Source organism: Heterocephalus glaber, unplaced genomic scaffold (assembly GCF_053883595.1).
Source record: "Heterocephalus glaber isolate CG9 unplaced genomic scaffold, H.glaber_assembly_v1.0 deba00000281, whole genome shotgun sequence".
Taxonomy (NCBI): Eukaryota; Metazoa; Chordata; class Mammalia; order Rodentia; family Bathyergidae; genus Heterocephalus; species Heterocephalus glaber.
This window is the reverse complement of record NW_028258139.1, coordinates 8,945,028-8,962,592: the sequence shown is the minus strand read 5'-3', so window position 1 is coordinate 8,962,592 and position 17,565 is coordinate 8,945,028. Positions and strand designations below refer to the sequence as shown.

The 17,565-nt window shown below is 42.9% G+C and overlaps 1 pseudogene; it reads left to right on the top strand.

Moving 5' to 3' along the window:
• Nucleotides 1-5: 5 nt before the first annotated feature.
• LOC147830213 (small ribosomal subunit protein eS12 pseudogene) lies at nucleotides 6-17,539 on the top strand (annotated as a pseudogene).
• Nucleotides 17,540-17,565: the final 26 nt, after the last annotated feature.

The window sequence follows — 17,565 nt, the reverse complement described above, 5'->3', positions numbered from 1 at the left end:
AGGGAAGGACCGTGCAGTGCAGGATCTGGGGATGTCAGGTCAAGAGCCTCAGTCATCGATCATATCGATAGGCTTCTTTTTCAGTTAAGGAAACTGAGACCCAGGAAGGTGAGGCCATTGGCCCCAAGTCACAGAGCCTGCAAAAGACGCGGGTCTTAGTCTCTGAGGTCTAGTGCTCTCTTTGGCCCCCTAAATCCTCACTGTCACTCTTGGGGTGAAGTTCACTGCAAAAGACAACAGGATGGTCATGGAAAAGAAAGTCTGGGTTTTTTTTAATCCTGTTTGTTACCAGTCCCCCATTCCTGCCCAGAGGCAACCATTGCTGTGAATCTTTATCCTTCCAGACATTCTCTGAGATGTTTTTCTTTCTCCTACACAAATGATGGAATGCCATACTTTTGTGTAATAACTTAAATCAGTTTGGGATCTTTGCTCCCTGTCAACACATGGAGAGCTCCTTCAGTCTTTATTGCTGTGCATTATTTCACTGTATGATAAGATCACAAAGTATAATACTTTCTATTCTTTTCCTTTAAAAAACCTTTTTTTTTTAGATAGGGTCTTGCTAGGTGGGTTAGGCTGGTTTTGAACTCCTGGGCTCCATATCCTCCCACCCCAGCCTCCTGAAGAGCTGGGACTACAGGCAGGTGCACCTGCAGCCTCTTCTTCTCTGACTGTACCCTGAAGTCTCTCCACCCTTTCCTCAGGGTTAGGACCCACAGGCAATAGTCATCTTATCATTGTCACTTCCCTGCAAACACCGAGCAGCTGCTCAGCCTGCCCGGTAAGTACCCTAGCTACATGGGCTAGAATCTTCATGTTCTGGACAGCAGTTTTCCCTTAAGTGCATTTTAGTGGTCCTTGCCATCTGGTTAAACAGCCAGAAGTGGCAGAAAGAGAAGGGGCCGGCACAAACTGTAAATAGGGCACTGCTCTTTTCCCTCCGTGAGTGGCAAAGTGGCCAGGTTGATAGACTTTGACCACTGCCTCCCGCAGGTGGAGTTGTAATTGAGTTTACCTCTACCTTAGTTAAGTGAACTGCCTCCCGGCTGAGGTCTGTCTCTGCCCTAGCACCTCCCTGGAGCTTAATACAGGGAGCGTTTACCAGAAAAACATAAGGCCCTTTTTCTTCTTTTCCCCTGGAAACCGTAGTGTTTTGGAGTGGAAAGAAGCTGGATTAGAGAGTGGGCACAATGCCTTTAGGTGCTCATCACACCTCCCTGTGCCATTTCTCCAGGATGAAATAGGGAAAAAGTAAGGATGCAGACACTCCCAGCCTCTAGACCTCTTGATAAAACAACTATTTTCTTTCTTTTTTTTTTTTTAAATTGCATGATGTTTTATTCTTTGACGAATGGTTCTAAAACATTACACTAAGGCCGAAAAACAAAGTTTGAGGTAAACAGTTTTGAGGATGAGTTATAACACATGTAATGCTTGTTCATTCTAAGAAATCCTGATCTTGGAGCTTATGATGCACCAGTTGGCAGTAGCACCCACGTTTCCAAGAGCTGGTCATTATTTTTCTCCTGTTTGCATAGACTTCTCATTAGCTGCCTTCTGCTTTTGTTGCATGATCTCAGAGTTCCTCTGCTTTCACACTGTGCTTTTTTTTTTTTTTTTCTTTTTTTGTACCGGGGATCGAACTCGGGTCCTTGAGCTTGCGCAGCAGGCGGCGAAACCACGGAGCTAAATCCCCGGCCCCTCCTTCTGCTTTCTTTGAGAAGTAGTCACGCTATCCTCTTTTCTTTTTCCCTTGCTAATTTCTTGGGTTTTCTTCATATTCTTCTGTTGGGCGAGTTCTCGTTGATTGCCACGGGCCATGCCGACCACCCGGCGGAGCCTGGAGGAGAGCAACTCAGACCAGCAACGGTTCTCTCTCACGCCCGGAGGCCGCCGCCCCCCGTCAATCTGGAAGGCAGAGCTCGAGCGGGCCCTCAGTGGGGCGACACCTCTGCTCTCTGCTCTCTCTTTTTTTTTTTTATGCTCAAATGGAGACCAGGACCTTACACATGTCAAGCAAGTGCTCTACCCGAGAGCTGTACTCCTTTTCTTATCTTTTTTTTCTGGTACCAGCGATCAAACTCAGGACCTTGTACTTGCCAGGCAGGTGCAGTGCCACTGAGCTAAATCCTGGCCCCGGCTTTTCTTACGTTAAAGTAAGGCTTAAAGTAGTCCCCACTTCTCTGAGGTTCTGCTTTCCACAATTGCAGTTACATTCAGTAAATCTTGGATAGTGCTGGGCTCTATATAAACAATACAGGGAGATATTGGGGGGGGCGGCTTAGCCACATAGCTTTTATTACTGCATATTGTTACAATTGCTCTGTATTATTACTAAGTATATTAGGTTCTCTAGAGGAGCAGACTCAATAGGAAATCTATGTTTAATGATGCTAGGGGATTTCCTGGGTGCCAGGGTCAGAGCTGGGAGAGTACACAGTGGCTCTGCAGATTACAGGATCGGAGGGGGAAAGACTCTCAGAGTCGCCAGAACTAACTGTGCTCACTAATCTGTTAGGTGTGTCTTGATCCATTCATGGTGATGTACTCTGATTAATGGTCATACTAGGCATTGTTATTAATCTCTTCCTGTACCTGATTTATAAATTAAACTTTATCTTAGGTATGTATATATATGGGAGAAAACAGTAGATACAGAGTTTGTTACTACCCGCAGTTTTAGGGATCCACTGCGAGTCTTGGCATATCCATCTTGGATAAGGAAAGGGAGACTGGGCTGGGGATTTAGCTCAGTGGTTCTGGCGCCTGCCTCGCAAGCGGAAGGACCCGAGTTCAATCCCCAGTACCAAAAAAAAAAAAAAAGGAAAGGGAGACTACTGTATATCTATTTTAGACAATATTAAAATCGTGTAGAGGAAGTACAGGCCTTTGTGATCTCACTCAGATGTAATCACTGTTAATACTGGTTGCTTTTCTGTTCGTTTTTGAAAAATGTAAACACCTAACCTTGGCAGCCCTTGAGAATCTGTGGAGGTAACCGCCGTTTGCAGACAGAATAATTTGTGCCTTCGAGGGCCCGTCAGACCACTGGTGTCCTCTGTTCTGCAGAGGGGACATGATCTCTGAAAGGCAGAGTTGCTCTTCCCGGTGAGCCTGAATAGCTTGAGACGCACATGGGATCATGGCATGCTCAAATGTGCCTGCTCTTGCCACTGGGGGCAGATCATGACACATGGCTGAGCTCTTGTGGCCCACTTCTAATTTGAATGCTATTGACTGAAGCTCAGATTAGCTGTTTCCCAGCTTCTGTTTGGCAGTAGCCTCTTTGAAACTTCTAACATCCGTTACCACTTTTGTACCATCTGAGGTGGGAGCCTTAAATTAGGTGGAGACTGACAAATATAATATTTGGAGAGTTGGTTGAAAATCAAAAGTATTTTTGCAGAAATGTATCAATTTGGTTAAAAAAAAACCCACAGAACTTTATGGAGACATTTCTTAGGCAGAAAACCGATTTGTATGGTCCATAGAATGTAACCAACAGGGATCTTAAGTTCTGAAAAAAAAATTATACTTTCCTTTTTTTTTTCATTTGAAGTTCTGGGAATCAAATGCAGGGCCTCAGGCATGCTAGCCAAGTACCTTTCAGGGAGCTGCACCCCCAGTCCTCATGTTTCATAAAAGACTTATTTTCCAAGGGTCACAGATCATCAGCCCTAGCGTGGCTCCTCGCTCCATCTCTAACCTGACTCTTGGTGGCCTTGAAGCTTGGAGTCAGTGCATCCTCAAGCTCTGCCTACAGCATTTTTCTCTCCCTTGGGGAGTTGTTCTACTTCTGCGGATTGAGTATCACCTTTATCTGAGTGTCTCTCAGTCTCCAGCTCCACCCCTGACCACTCAGGATTTGTCTAATTCCATTTCTAACTGCAGAGAAAATTTGGATCAACGGTCTCCCCAACATATCCCCCCACCAGGGCTCAGCCTCTGCTCTTATTGGTGGTCAGCTTCATCCCCAAGCCCACTCAGGCCCAAGTGCTCTTCCCTGTACTCTGTTTCCCCATAGTCTATTTAAACTCATTACTCAGCTGGATTTCTCCTAGGAGGCCTTTGCTGGACACTCTATTATAATACCTACCTTTCTAGCCATTCTCTTGCATTTAATAGTCAAATCGTTCATTTCACGAAGTCAGTAGGCATTTGTTTTGTTCTTTAATGGTTTTGAGGGTTCATATCTTGTCTCTCCACTTGTCAGGAAGGCTTTGTGTGGGGTGGGGACCATGTCTTTCCTGACAGTTAGTATTTGTAAGGTGTTTGCCATGCACCTGGCACCTTTCTAAGCACTTTGTCTATATTAACAAATTGAATCTTACAGCAAAGCAGTCAGGTAGGTATTATTATCTGACAGAAGAGACACGGAGGGGCTGAGAAATGTCCTCAGCGTCCCACAGCTGTGAGGTGTTAGAGCTCGGTTTGAAGCCAGGCTGACCAGGTCATGCTATCATCTTCCTTGGAGCACCTAGAATGAGGCCATACGTGGAAGAGGCCATGTAGTAAAGACGTGTTGGACGAACTTTGATTTTTGGACTTGGCGATTAGAAGAAAGAAGAAAAACAAGGCACAGGAGTTGGGCAGCAATGAGAGTGAGTGACAGGGCTAAAGGCGAGGGTAGGGGAGAGGCGGGGTCCGCTTGGGCACCTGTCTCAGCAGTGTCCCTGATTCTGCTCCCCAGAAGGGGAGAGCAGCAAGTGTTCTTTGTCAAATGTTCTGGCGATGACAGGCAGCCTGGTGGGTGACCTTCTGCAGACATAGATCCAAGCTGGTGGTTCCACCCGATGACCCATGGAATGAACCAAGCTCCTGGCTGCCCGTTCTGTAGCTGGATCCCAGCAGCTGGGATGCTCTCTTGGAAAGGAGATGCTGCACCTTTGGTCCTTTCCAAACTCTTGTCTGCGAGTTTTGCTCAGTCCCCAGTCCAGCGCCGCCTGGGACCTGGCAAGATGGCCTCATTGCTCTACAGGAAAGCCCCTCCGTTCCCAGGCTCCCTGTGTCTTTGGGCTCTGGCAGCAATGGCAGCTTCCTTCCAGCCGGACCCACTGCTCTGGTATGCTCTGAAGATCCTACTTCTTCCCTCGTAGTGGTTACCAGCATTCTGTCCTGTTCATAGATTTCATGATCTGCTAAAGACAATGGCTAGAAAACATTCTCCCAGAAAAAGCATTTTTCCAAGCCCTTTTGTTGGCACTAGGGCTGGAACCAGGGGCCTTGTGCATGCCAAGAATATGCTGTACCATTGAGGTATACCCCTAAGCCCTGCAAAGCCCGTGTGTGTATGTGTGTGTGTGTTACTAGAAATTGAACCCAGAGGCACTCTACCACTGAGCTACATTCCAGCCCTTTTGGTCCTACTAAGTTGCCCAGGTAGACCTTGAACTTGGAGTCCTCTTGGCTCAGCCTCCTAGGTAGCTGGAATTACAGGCATGTGGCACCATGACTAGCCTACAAGGCTTTTTTTTTTTTTTTTAGAAACAACGCCTAAACCCAGCGGAATGGCCCAAATGACAGGCAATGTGGAATGATATTTGAGTATGGACCCTGAGACCATAATACCCAAGTTTATATCTTGATTCCCTTCCTTTTTTTTTTTTCAACGGTCTCACTGTGTAGTTCAGGCTGGCCTTGGAGTCACTATGTAGCCTAGGCTGGCCTCGAACTCACAGCAGTCCTCCTGCCTCACCTCCTGAGTGCCTGACTCCCCTACTTTGATCTTGGGCAAAACACCTTTCCTGTGTCTCAGTTTCTTGTAAAATGAGGACGATAACAGTACTTACTTTATAAATTTGTTGATAGGATTTCGGTACTAATACACGTGAAACACTTAAAAGTGCCTGGGGTGTTGTGAGCAGGTGCTGGTTATGATTACTGTTGTTGTTAATTAAGTGCAAAATGGGGAAGGTAAGTCAGAAGTGTTTCCCATACACATAGTGCAGGAAAAGTGGCATATTCCAATTCCAAAGAATTATGCTTTGCAGATGGCTGTAATTACCAGAAGAACCATTAAGCGTTTTTTAAATAAATTAATTTAATGACAAACTTAGCTTTTTCAGGGGGGGGCTAAGGTCTTACTATGTCTGTGGTCCAGGCTGACCTTGAAGTTGCTATGCATCCCAGGTTGGCCTTGAGCTTGAAATCCTCATGCTGCAGCCCCCTGAGTGCTGGAATTACAGGTGTGTGCCACCATGCTTGACTAATACTTAACTTTCTGAACAAGCAACAAATTCATATGGTCTTTTAAAAAGTATGAAAAGTGGAGGCTGGAGTGCAGCTCAGTAGAAGAACATGTGCATAGCACACGTGAGGCTCTGGGGTCAGTCCTCAGCACTGCATGTGAACACACACACACACACCCCACACACAATGAAATAAAAATGATTGTACAGGCCTGTAATCCCAGCACTTGGGAAGCCGAGGCAGGAGGATCACCATGAGTTCAAGGCCAGTCTGGAGTAATTAGCAACAGAGTGAGCTTAAGGCCAGCCTGAACTATATAGTGAGATCCTGTTTTAAAAAACCAAAAAACAGGCTGGGTTTGGTGGCACACACCTGTAATCCCAGCACTTGGGAGGCTGAGGCAGGAGGATCACCATGAGTTCAAGGCCAGCCTGGGGTACATAGTGAGTTTAAGGCCAGTCTGAGCTACATAGTGAGACTGTCTCAAACCCCCCCCCAACCAAAAAAACCCCAAACAAAACACCCAAAATAACCCCCCAAAAGAAATAGAAAAGGGAAATAGATACTAATTTTTGCATTTTGGCACATTTATTTGTGCTGTTTAATCAAGTGCTAGGCCAAAAAGATAGTATGCTCTCTGCCTTGCCTTTTAGTTTAGGTTTGTAGGAACAGGATGGGGGGGCTCGTGGGTGAGTGGGGAGATAGAATTTGTGAGGCTTCATATATACATACAGCTATGCTAGTGACATATACCTCTGTAGTCCCAGCTGCAGGGAGGCTGAGGTAGGAGGTTCACTGGAGCCTGGGAGTTGGAAGCCAACCCGGGCAACATAGTGAGATCTCATCTCTTTTTTAAAAAAGCAAGACTTTCACTGCAGGAATCCATATACAGGTGAGGAGGATTTTGGTGGGTACTCGAATTTAAAAACTGACTTTGTGAGGCAATATTGCTGGAATCGAAAGACCAAAACATTAAATTGACCAGAGAAACAGGCCGAGTCCTCATCTACCTCCACTGTCACAAGGATGGCTGACTTAAGACATGAAATGCTTTGTATGCATTCGAACAACCTTGCTGAAAAGAAGAAAAACAGCCTAAAAATAAAAGATACTATCTTCATTATACCTCCATACGTGTTCACTACAAGTGCACATCAGCTATTTTGAGTTCTGCTTGTTTTTCACTTGCTGTCATCCTCTATTCAGCTTCGACTGATAGCTACATCCTTAATTATGTGTTTATTCCGTGGGACTGCTGTAACAAACAGATGGCTTCAGACAACAGGTATGGAGGCCAGAAGTCCCGAATGAAGGTGGACTACGTATTCCAGGGAGAACCCTTCCTTGTCTATTCCAGCTCTGGCTCTAAGTGTCTTTGGCTCGTAGCAGAGTAATTGAAATACCTGCCTCTCTCTTCATTCAGCCTTCTGTCTCCATGTCATCTTCTCTGTCTTATAAAGATACGTGGCACTGAATTCAGGATCCACCCTCATCCAGAATGACCTCATCTTGGCAGCCCTTAATTATGGCCACAAATATCCTTATTCCAAACCCTGTCATATTCTGAGGTTTTCGGTGGACAAATCTTTTGGCGGGCCACAATTTAATCCACTGCTTCATATGAATAACTGTGAGGTATTCCTCCTGTTAATACGTTATGTTTCAGTTCTTTCCAACTTCTTTCTAATGTGAAGAATTTAGCTCTAAAGAGATTGTATATAAAAATATTATAATCACTTAGTGGTGGGCAAACCAGTTCAGATGACAATACTATTTTGGGGGAAGGAGGGGGTATTTTCTTAGGTTAAAAACTATCCCAAAGTGGATTTATAATATTCTGAGAACAGTTTTCCTGTTCATGTAACCTACCGCCATGATGTGGTTGAAAAAGATTGGATCATTTTGTAATCCCCATAGCAATAAGTGAAATACCTAAAAAAAAATGAGACAATTTGATCAATTGTTTCAATGTCTGATAGGAAGGAAATATTAAGAAAGGGAAAAAATGAACTACACACAATATTCCAAGGCCTCAGAGAGAAGGAGATAATGACCTGACTCCCTTATCTTTCCCGTGGTGCCACTTTATCCCACATAGCCCTCTTGGTGCCGCTTTCACAGCTGGCAGCTGGTGAAGGTGGTCACCTGAGCTACAATGGAACCTTAGATGCAGCGAGGTAAGGGCTTAAGCATTGGCCTCTAATCTGCTTGAACGGTTTGTGAAGGAGGTGAGTTTTTTCTATCCCTCAATCTTTATGGCCTCTGTACTTTGCTGTCTGTCCTGGACTCCCAGCTCCGAGTGCTCGCTGTCTCACATTCTCTTCTGCTGAGTTCTGTATAACTGATGGGTGTCATTTGAAAGCTGTAGCTGCCCATCCAGGGCAGGTGAGTTGAACCTGGAGTATAAGCTAATGCTAGAGTGACCAGGCCCTGAGAGTGGCTGTTTCCGACGTGATCCTGGAGGGAGTAGCACAAGCAGTTGAAAAATCAGGGCCTCCCCCAACCCAAAAGAAAATAACACAGGTCCCCAAGGCTGACTTTTGGAATAAAAATTGCCTAGAGAAGTGCCAGCTGGATGGTGTGGTGCCATAGTTGTCCTGAGAGAGACCTTGTCTTTGGTGGCCTCTTGATGACCACAGCTGCTGAACTATGTAGACCTCAGGGAGCCACTTTGCCATACTCTGGCCAAAATTCTCTGCAGCATGTGAGACGAAAGATTGGAATATTAACATTTAAATTTGAATGCACATGAGGGGCTGGGGATAACCAAAGCTAATTATGTATGGGAAGTACTTCAACCTAGATATTCTGCTGATAAGATAGGGTTTCTCTCTGGACTCACAGGCTCACTCTGGCAGTGTGGGTGCCAGGAGATTGACAGACCTTCCTGAGTCTCTTTCTCTGGGCTCCCCGGCTCCCTCTCCAGGGACAGTTCCATCTTTGCACACTTGCCACTCTGCAGCACCACCCTAGGTATTTGAACTGTTAAGGTCTAAGCTAAGAGAACAAGGGTGAGCCCTCTCTAAGTTTGCCCTCCTGCTTCCTGGATTAAATATCTGAGCTCAGACTCTCATGTCAAACTCCTTGGGTGTAAATTCCAGCTGTGCTTCTTGCCAGTTGTGTTATGAGGAGTAAGAGTTAGCATTTCTAAGTCTCAGATCCTTCATCTGTCAAATGGGGATAATAGACCTGGAAGGAAGCTCCCCGCCTCCATCCCAGGCTCCTAGGGCAGAGAAGCTGAGCCAGTCGCAGCACCCAGAAGGAAGCTCCCCACCTCCATCCCAGGCTTCTAGGGCAGAGAAGCTGAGCCGGTCCCAGCACCTGGAAGGAAGTTCCCCACCTCCATCCCAGGGTCCTAGGGCAGAGAATCTCAGCCAATCCCAGCATCTGGAAGGAAGCTCCCCTGCTGCCATCCCAGGCTCCTAGGGCAGAGAAGCTCAGCCGGTCCCAGCACCTGGAAGGAAGCTCCCCACTGCCATCCCAGGCTCCTAGGGCAGAGAAACTGAGCTGGTCCCAAAACCCAGAAGGAAGCTCCCCCACTGCCATCCCAAGCTCCTAGGGCAGAGAAGGTGAGCCGTGTGGGTGCCAGAAGCACCCCCTCCCCCTGTGGAAATGAGAAGACATGTAAACAAGTCTCAAAAACAGACTTCTGGATCACCTACAGCAACCCCAAAGGGAAACGAGATGGAACAATCTGATACTCAACCACCTGGACTCTCTGAACTGGCAACAAAAGAGGATCTGGGAAAAATGAAATCAGAAATAATTACTCAGATAAAAGCAAAGATTTTGCTCATGGTGCAAGACATGATTAATAAATCTAGAGAAGACACAGATAAAAAAATAAAGGATCTGAGGAACACGATGGAATCTCAACATAGGAAACAAATGGAATCCATAAAACAGATACAAACAGATTTCCAAGAGATTAAAAACTCCATCAAAAGTCTGCACAGCAGAATGAACCAGTGTGAGGATAGAATTTCAAATATAGAAGATAAGATCGCAATTAATGAGGAGGAAAAGAAAAATTGCTTTAGAATTGTAAGGGAACACGAGAAATCAATCCAGCAGCTGCTAGACGATGCAAAGAAGGATAACATAAGACTGATTGGAGTCAATGAAGAAAGAGGAGAGAGTGCAGATGACATAAAAAAACTCTTCACAGAAGTGATGGCAGAAAACTTCCCAAGCAGGGGAAAAGAACTTCACATACAGGTAAGTGAGGCATATAGGACTCCAGCTAGCCTTAATAAAAAAACTACACATAGGCATATAATAGTTAGGATTCCAGAAATCCAACAGAAGAACAAAATTCTACAAGCAGTGAGAGAAAAGAAACAAATCACATACAAAGGAAAGCCCATCAGAATTACAGTAGACTTCTCAATGCAAACCCTCAAGACAAGAAGAGCTTGGAGTGATGTATTTCAAGCCCTAAAGGAAAACAGCCTCCAACCCAGATTGATGTTCCCTGCAAAACTATCTTTCAAAATTGATGGAAAAATAAGATACTTTCATGACAAAGAGCACCTCAGAAACTTCATGAATACCAAACTGGCACTCCAAAATTTTTAGACAATACCCTGGGAAAAGACAGTGAGTATCACAACCCCAGGAAATCCAGCAGAATGAATCCATTGGGCATGACAAATTAAATGCAAAGGGGGAGAATCCAACAAAAAGAAAAAGTCATGACAAGGCTTTTAAAACTTTTAACTTCATCTCTCTAATGAGTGTATAATTCAATCTTATTATTGTACTGATTAGTATTTTTCTGATTCTAGAGTTGCACACCATTCCTTGTGCTATACTGGCTACTTATCATCTTCTTATGTCTACATTTTAATTGGGTTGTCTATTAATGAGCTCTAAGAATTCTGTATATATTCTGGTCATAGGTTATATGCATTGTAAATGTGATCTGTTTAAGGACTACTTTTCATTTTAATGATGTCATTTAAAGTTCTAAATTTTGATGGAATCCCATTTATCAATTTTTTTCTTTTATGTATCATGTTTTTTGTATCCTAGGTAGTTCTTGCCTACTCTGAATTCATAAATATTTTCCCTTATAATTTCTTCTTAAAGTTTTATACTTTTAGACTTTCTTATTTAGGTTCATAGATCCCTTCAAGTTATTTTCATGTATGGAAAAAAAAGGGTTGAGGTTAATTTTTTATATACGGATACCAGGTGTTCTGGTGCCGTTTGCTGCAAACACTCTTCCTTGGCTCTTGAATTGAGTTTATATTCTATAAAATGCTAATGTTAAATAATCTTTCAAAACTCAGTGGACCATATATGTGTGGTTCTATTTCTAGATTCTCTGTTTTATTCCAATGATCTATATGTCTTTCCTTACACCAACACTGCCTTGATTACTGTAGCTTTAGAAGAAGTCTTAAAATTAGGTACTAAACGTCTTACAACACTGTTTTTGTTTTTAACTTTCCTAGGTCCTTTGTACTCCTACATAACTTTTAAATTTCAATATCCAATTCTTCATTTATAGCAAGTATACACAGACCTGAATTTTTATATATACCTTGTGTTTTCTAATCCTGCTAAATTCAAATACAAGTTCTAGGGGCTCCTAGAGATTTCTTAGTATTTTCTCTGTAGATGATCATTTCATCTACATATAAAGATTTTGCTTCTACCTTGCCAATCCTATCCTAATTGTGTCATTTTATTGCCAGACTATTTTGGTGGGGCCTAGGTTTCAAAGTTTAATGGACAGATAAAGAGTAAGCATATCTGCCCTTGTTCCCCACCTTAAGGAGAAAGCATTGTATATTCTCCATTTATATAAAGCATTCTCCCTGGAAGTATGGAGTACATGTCTTTAATCTGTTGAGAAGGTTCTGTTCTACTTCTAGTCTCCTGATAGCTTTTACCATGAACAGCTGTAGAATTTAGTCCAATACTTTTCCTCCAACTAGTGATAGGATCATATGGCTTTTTCCTTTCCTCTGTTTAAATAATGACTTTTGGGGGTGAATCTTCCAATGCTGAACCAACACTGCCATCCCTATAACAAAACCACTTTCTACATCCTGCCAGATCTGACTTCCAATAGTTTGTTTTGTTAAACAAATTTCTATCTATGTTCATACTTTTTTCTTCTATTATCTTTATGCAATTTTAGGATTAGCACAATGTTGAGTTCCTAAAATGAGGGGAGAAGTGTTCCTTCTTTTTTCTGCTTTAATTGTTTGATATAATTTATCAGTTAAAATGTTTATGAGCCTGCTGTTGTCATATAGGTAGGTTTTCAAGCTAGGAATATACTTTAATAGATGCTATTCAAATTTTATATTTCCTCCAGAGTTAGTTTCATTAATTTGTCTTCCAAGGTACTTCTTAGAAGTTGTCAAATGTATTTCAAAAAAGATTTTTGTAATATGCTTTCTATATCCTTTTGAATTCTGTAAAATCTGTGGTAATGTCTCCTAGATCTTAATGTTGTGATTTTAAAAATGTATAACTGATATTGTATAACAAGAAGAAAAGGTCTAAAAGAGCAGGGGAATTGGGAGGGGTAGGGGAAGGGAAAAAAGGGAAAGGAAAAAATATGAGAAGAGGAAAAAAAATGGAAAGAAGGTCTTTGCAAATAGGGAAGGGTGGAGGGGGTGAAGGGAGGGCAAGGGAAGGGGAAAAAAATAAGACCCAAGATACTCATGTAAAGGTACAAGATCCCAATGATGAATGTAACTGTATTTTATACTGAAAATGTACCGATAAACTTAATGGGAAAAAAAAACAAATGGGGATAATAAAAATTTAACTTCAAAAGTTTGTTGTGAGAGCCCTTGGTATAGTGGCTGACATATAGAAAGTGCTTCCTGTCAGGAAATATATAAATATATTAGTTAGCGTTCCCATCACTGGAACAAACTACCTGATGCCCACAATTTAAAGGAGGAGAAGTCATTTGGCTCACAGTTTTAGAGGATTCAGTCCCTGATCAGCTGGCTCCAAGGCAGAAACATCATGTGAGGGGGCATAGTGGAGCAAAGCTGCTTAGTTCATGAAGGTCAGGAAGAGGAGCTGGGGAATTGCACCCAAGAAGAAGGGGCAAGGGACCAGGTATAGTACCCAAGGTCACACCTCTGAGACCCATCCAGACACACACACAGTATGCTTTACTAATCCTCTGTGTGGCTCCCAAGCTATGTAAGTGGAAAATTAAGCTTAACTGTCATAACACATGTCACAAAGACGAACTCTTTTCTTGGTTGATCGGTAATAAGTAGCTTACTTCCTCTTCAGATGAATATGACTCAACTTTTTGTTTTTGTTTTTGTTTTTTGTTACTGGGGATTGAACATGGGACCTTGCTGACTCAACTTTTTGGATCGTCAGTGTAATTATTTGATAGTATAATCCCACTGAACAAAAATTCATGCATGAGGAAATATACTCACGTATACTAACGAATTTGGAAGAGGTAATTTCTTTAAAAGGCCTTTCTTTCTTTCTTTCTTTCTTTCTTTCTCTTTCTTATTTTTTGACACAGGGTCTCTGTACAGTTCAGGCTGGCCTTGCACTTACTATTTAGCACAAGCTAGCCTCGAATTTGCAGCTATCCTCCTGCCTCAGCCTTCCAAGTGCTAGGATTACAGGTGTGTGGCAAAGGCCTTTAAAACATGGTATGGGTGGCTGCTTTTTCATAATCAGCTTGGACTTGACTTCAGTTTTCCATCTGCAAAAAAGGGTTCTCCAGAGAAACAACTAACAAGAGATATCTTCCTATTATCTATTTATCTACTGTATTTGCCCCCACATAAGACCTAATCAGAAAATAAAGTCCTAGCATGATTTTTGAGGATGCTTGCAATATAAGCCCTACCCCCAAAATAAGCCCCACCCCCAAATAAGCCCCAGTTAAGATGGTCAGCTAGATGGACACATTTAGTACATCCATTGCTACACATGACAAATGTATTAAATTATAAAATAATAATATGTAATTAAATATAAATAAATAATATTATTGACATTAATACTTAAATGATAATATAAGTTATAAGTATTTGTAAATCCCCAAGCTTTTTGGACAAGAGGCAAATGCCTATGTAAACAGAGGAACTTGTATGAATCTTCCTAATTCAATACGTTGGGTATTGTAATGGGCATACTGCACTCATAGGAAATAAAGAAACGTTTTCTGAATTGTGGTGCCTGCAATTTTTCATCACTTTTGTGGGGACCATCATTCTTAACTGTCATCATTTTGTTGCCACTCCTGTCTCATAAGTCTTCAGTGGACACATGATTTATGGAAACATTGTGAAGCCCAGCCTGCAAGAAGTTGTAACTTGGGTGAAGAATTCATGGGATAAAGTCACTGACAGCTGTGCTGCGAATGCACTATGAGCAGGCCACATGGACAAGCAGTGCTCATTTGAGGAGAGCTCTATCGCTGGATGTGAGAGATTGGAGCCTGTGGCTCTACAGGAAGTGGAGTTGCAAGAAAGTCAGGCTGGAATTCAGGATCTGGAGAGTTATGAATATGTTCCAGAAGAAGACGACATGACTGTCTTGAATAAATGTAGATTTTTGTACATGAATAAATAAATAAATAAATGTAGATTATTGTATATGAATATGTGTAGACTGCTGTGTAAGAAAGAATAAGACATCCCCTGAAAATAAGCCCTTTTACCTTTTTTGGAGCAAAAATTAATATAAAACCCAGTCTTCTCTTTTCCCTCCGCTCCTGAGTTACAGGGAGGGAGAGGCTCAGTTGTGTTCAAGATGTGGCTGCACCGGCATTACTCTTGAAGGTGGTTTTTGTTTGTTTGTTTGTTTGTTTTTGATACCACGGATCAAACTCAGGACCTTGCACTTGCAAGGCAGGTGGCGGCACCACTGAGCTAAATCCCTGGCCCTGCTTTTGGAGGTGTAATGGTCATCAATACTGCTTTACAAAAGGTGCTGAAGACTGCCCTCATCCGCGATGGCCCATGTGGGATTCACAAAGCTTCTGGAGCCATCTTTGTGCGCTTGTCTCCAACTGTGATGAGCCTAAGTACGTAAAGTTAGTGGAGGCCCTTTGTGCTGAGCACCAAATCAACCTAATTAAGATTGATGACAAGAAGAAACTAGGGGAATGAGTAGGCCATTGACCAAGAGGAAAACCCTGTAAAGTGGTTGGTTGCAGCTGTGTGGTGGTTAAGGTTTATGGCAAAGAACCTCAGGCTATGCATGTCATTGAAGAATACTTCAAATGCAAGGAATGAATGAATACAAATTTTGGCTCACTTAAAAAAAACCCATCTTATTTTGGGAGAAATACAGGTAGATCTAGAGATTAATTTTTATTTCTTTTTACAGTGCTGGAGATTGAATCCAGGGCTTCGCACATGCTAGGGATGTGCTCTAACCCTGAGCTACACTACTAGCCATACAGAGATTTATTATGAGGAACTGACTCATGTAATTATGGAAGCTGAGAAGCCCAAAGATCTGCAGTTGGAGGAATGGAGGCTCAGGTGAGCTGGTAGCATAAATTCCGATCCAAAAGGCAGGAGGAGACCAGAGTCCTGGCTTAAACAGCCAGGCAGGCAGAAGCCCCCTATTACTAAACTTTGTTCTGTTCTGTTCTTCACTTGATTGGATGAAACCCATCTACATTAAGGACGATGATCTATTAATGTTGTCTACTGATTCAAATGTTAATCTCATCCAGAAACTCCTTTATAGACATATGTAGAAGAATGTTTGACCAATGTCTGGAGATCCTGTGCCTCACATCGTAGGGGCTAAATTATATATCCTTTTGTCTTTCCAAACTTCTACTCTGGGAGGAAAACATAGGGTGGTGGGTGGGGGAAGTATCAATAGCAGATCTGGAGTGTCCCAAGTCAAGAAATTTTAAGAGAGAGGCCATAAGTAAAAAGAGCTGCACAGTTTTTCCTAAGGTCACTGTCTTAGTCTGTATGGTTGCCATAGCCAAATACCACAGACTGTGCAGTTTAAAAAACAGAAATTTATTTTCTCATGGTTCTGGAGGCTAGAAGTCTAAGATGAAGGTTCAGGCAGGTCTTCTTTCAAAACCTCTTTCCTATGTGTGCAAATGGCATTTCCTCAGTGGGAGCACACCCCTGGTGTCACAAGGTCGCTAATCCTATTGGATCAGGGCCCCAACCTTATGACCTCATTCAACCTTAATATCTTTCTCACTTAAATCTTTTTTTGGTTTGGTTTTGTCTTGGTTTGGGTTTTTTTCTCACTTAAATCTTAAGGGTCCCATCCTCAAATTCAGTCATCTTGGGGGCTTCAACATGTAAGTTTGGGGTGGGAAGGGACACAATTTGATATATAACAGCCAACCTTTTCTTTATCTCCTGGAACCAAAAGTGCTGAGTTGGCATTTAAGGTGTAACCATGACTCCTTCAAATCACATAATGAGAGGGCCCAGGATTTAGCTCAGTGGTTCCAGCGCCTGCCTCAAAAGCACAAGATCCCAAGTAACAACAACAACAACAAAATCACATAATGAGAAAAATGTGATGGTTCGTGCTCTCATCATACTGAAATGCAATTGAATGTTCTCATCATTTCTAGTATCATCAACTTTATCCCAAGACATTAAGAACCTGTTCATAATATATTTGCGGGTTTACAAAGAGAACTTGAAAAATCAGCTTCCTCAGTAATGCTTATTGACTACCTCTGATACACTTAACCAGGGACTTCTGGCAAGGAGGGCTGTGGTTGCGTAGGAGTGTACACACACACACACACACACACACACACACACACACACACACATGCCCATATTCCAAAGTAGAAAGTGATAAATGCCATGGAAGAAGTAACAGTGTTGGAGTTTGGAAGAGAAATAAATACAGGGTGTCACCACATCTGGTTTAAGCAGCTGGTGGTTGATAGCTGCCTGAGAAAAATGGGAGAAGTCGGAAGCTGGGTTACAACTTTTTCCATGGTGGGGAGTTTGGGGGAAGGCAAGGGGAAATGAGAGCAGATCTGATAATGTGGCCAACAGGTTCTACAGAGGCCAGGACTTCTTCCTGCCATCCCTGCCCAACTAGAGGGCAGAAAGGAATTTCCTTGTCTTTCACCACCATCTGTGAAAGAAGAGGTCCAACTACTGGGCAAAGAGGCAGCTGCAACCTGATAGTAGTTTGGTACAAAGGAAAGGTGACATTTGCACATTTGAGACTTAAAAGTTGGAAGGAATCAAGCAGGAATGGAGCAAAGGGAGAGAGCTGGAAGTAGTGAAGAAGGAGGTGCACTGGGAGAGTAGGCAAAGCAGGAGCAGGTACATTACCAAGCACCTGCTGGGTACGGCTTTATGTGTGTCCTCCTACTTGAGACTCCACTAACCAGGTGGGCGTCGGTGG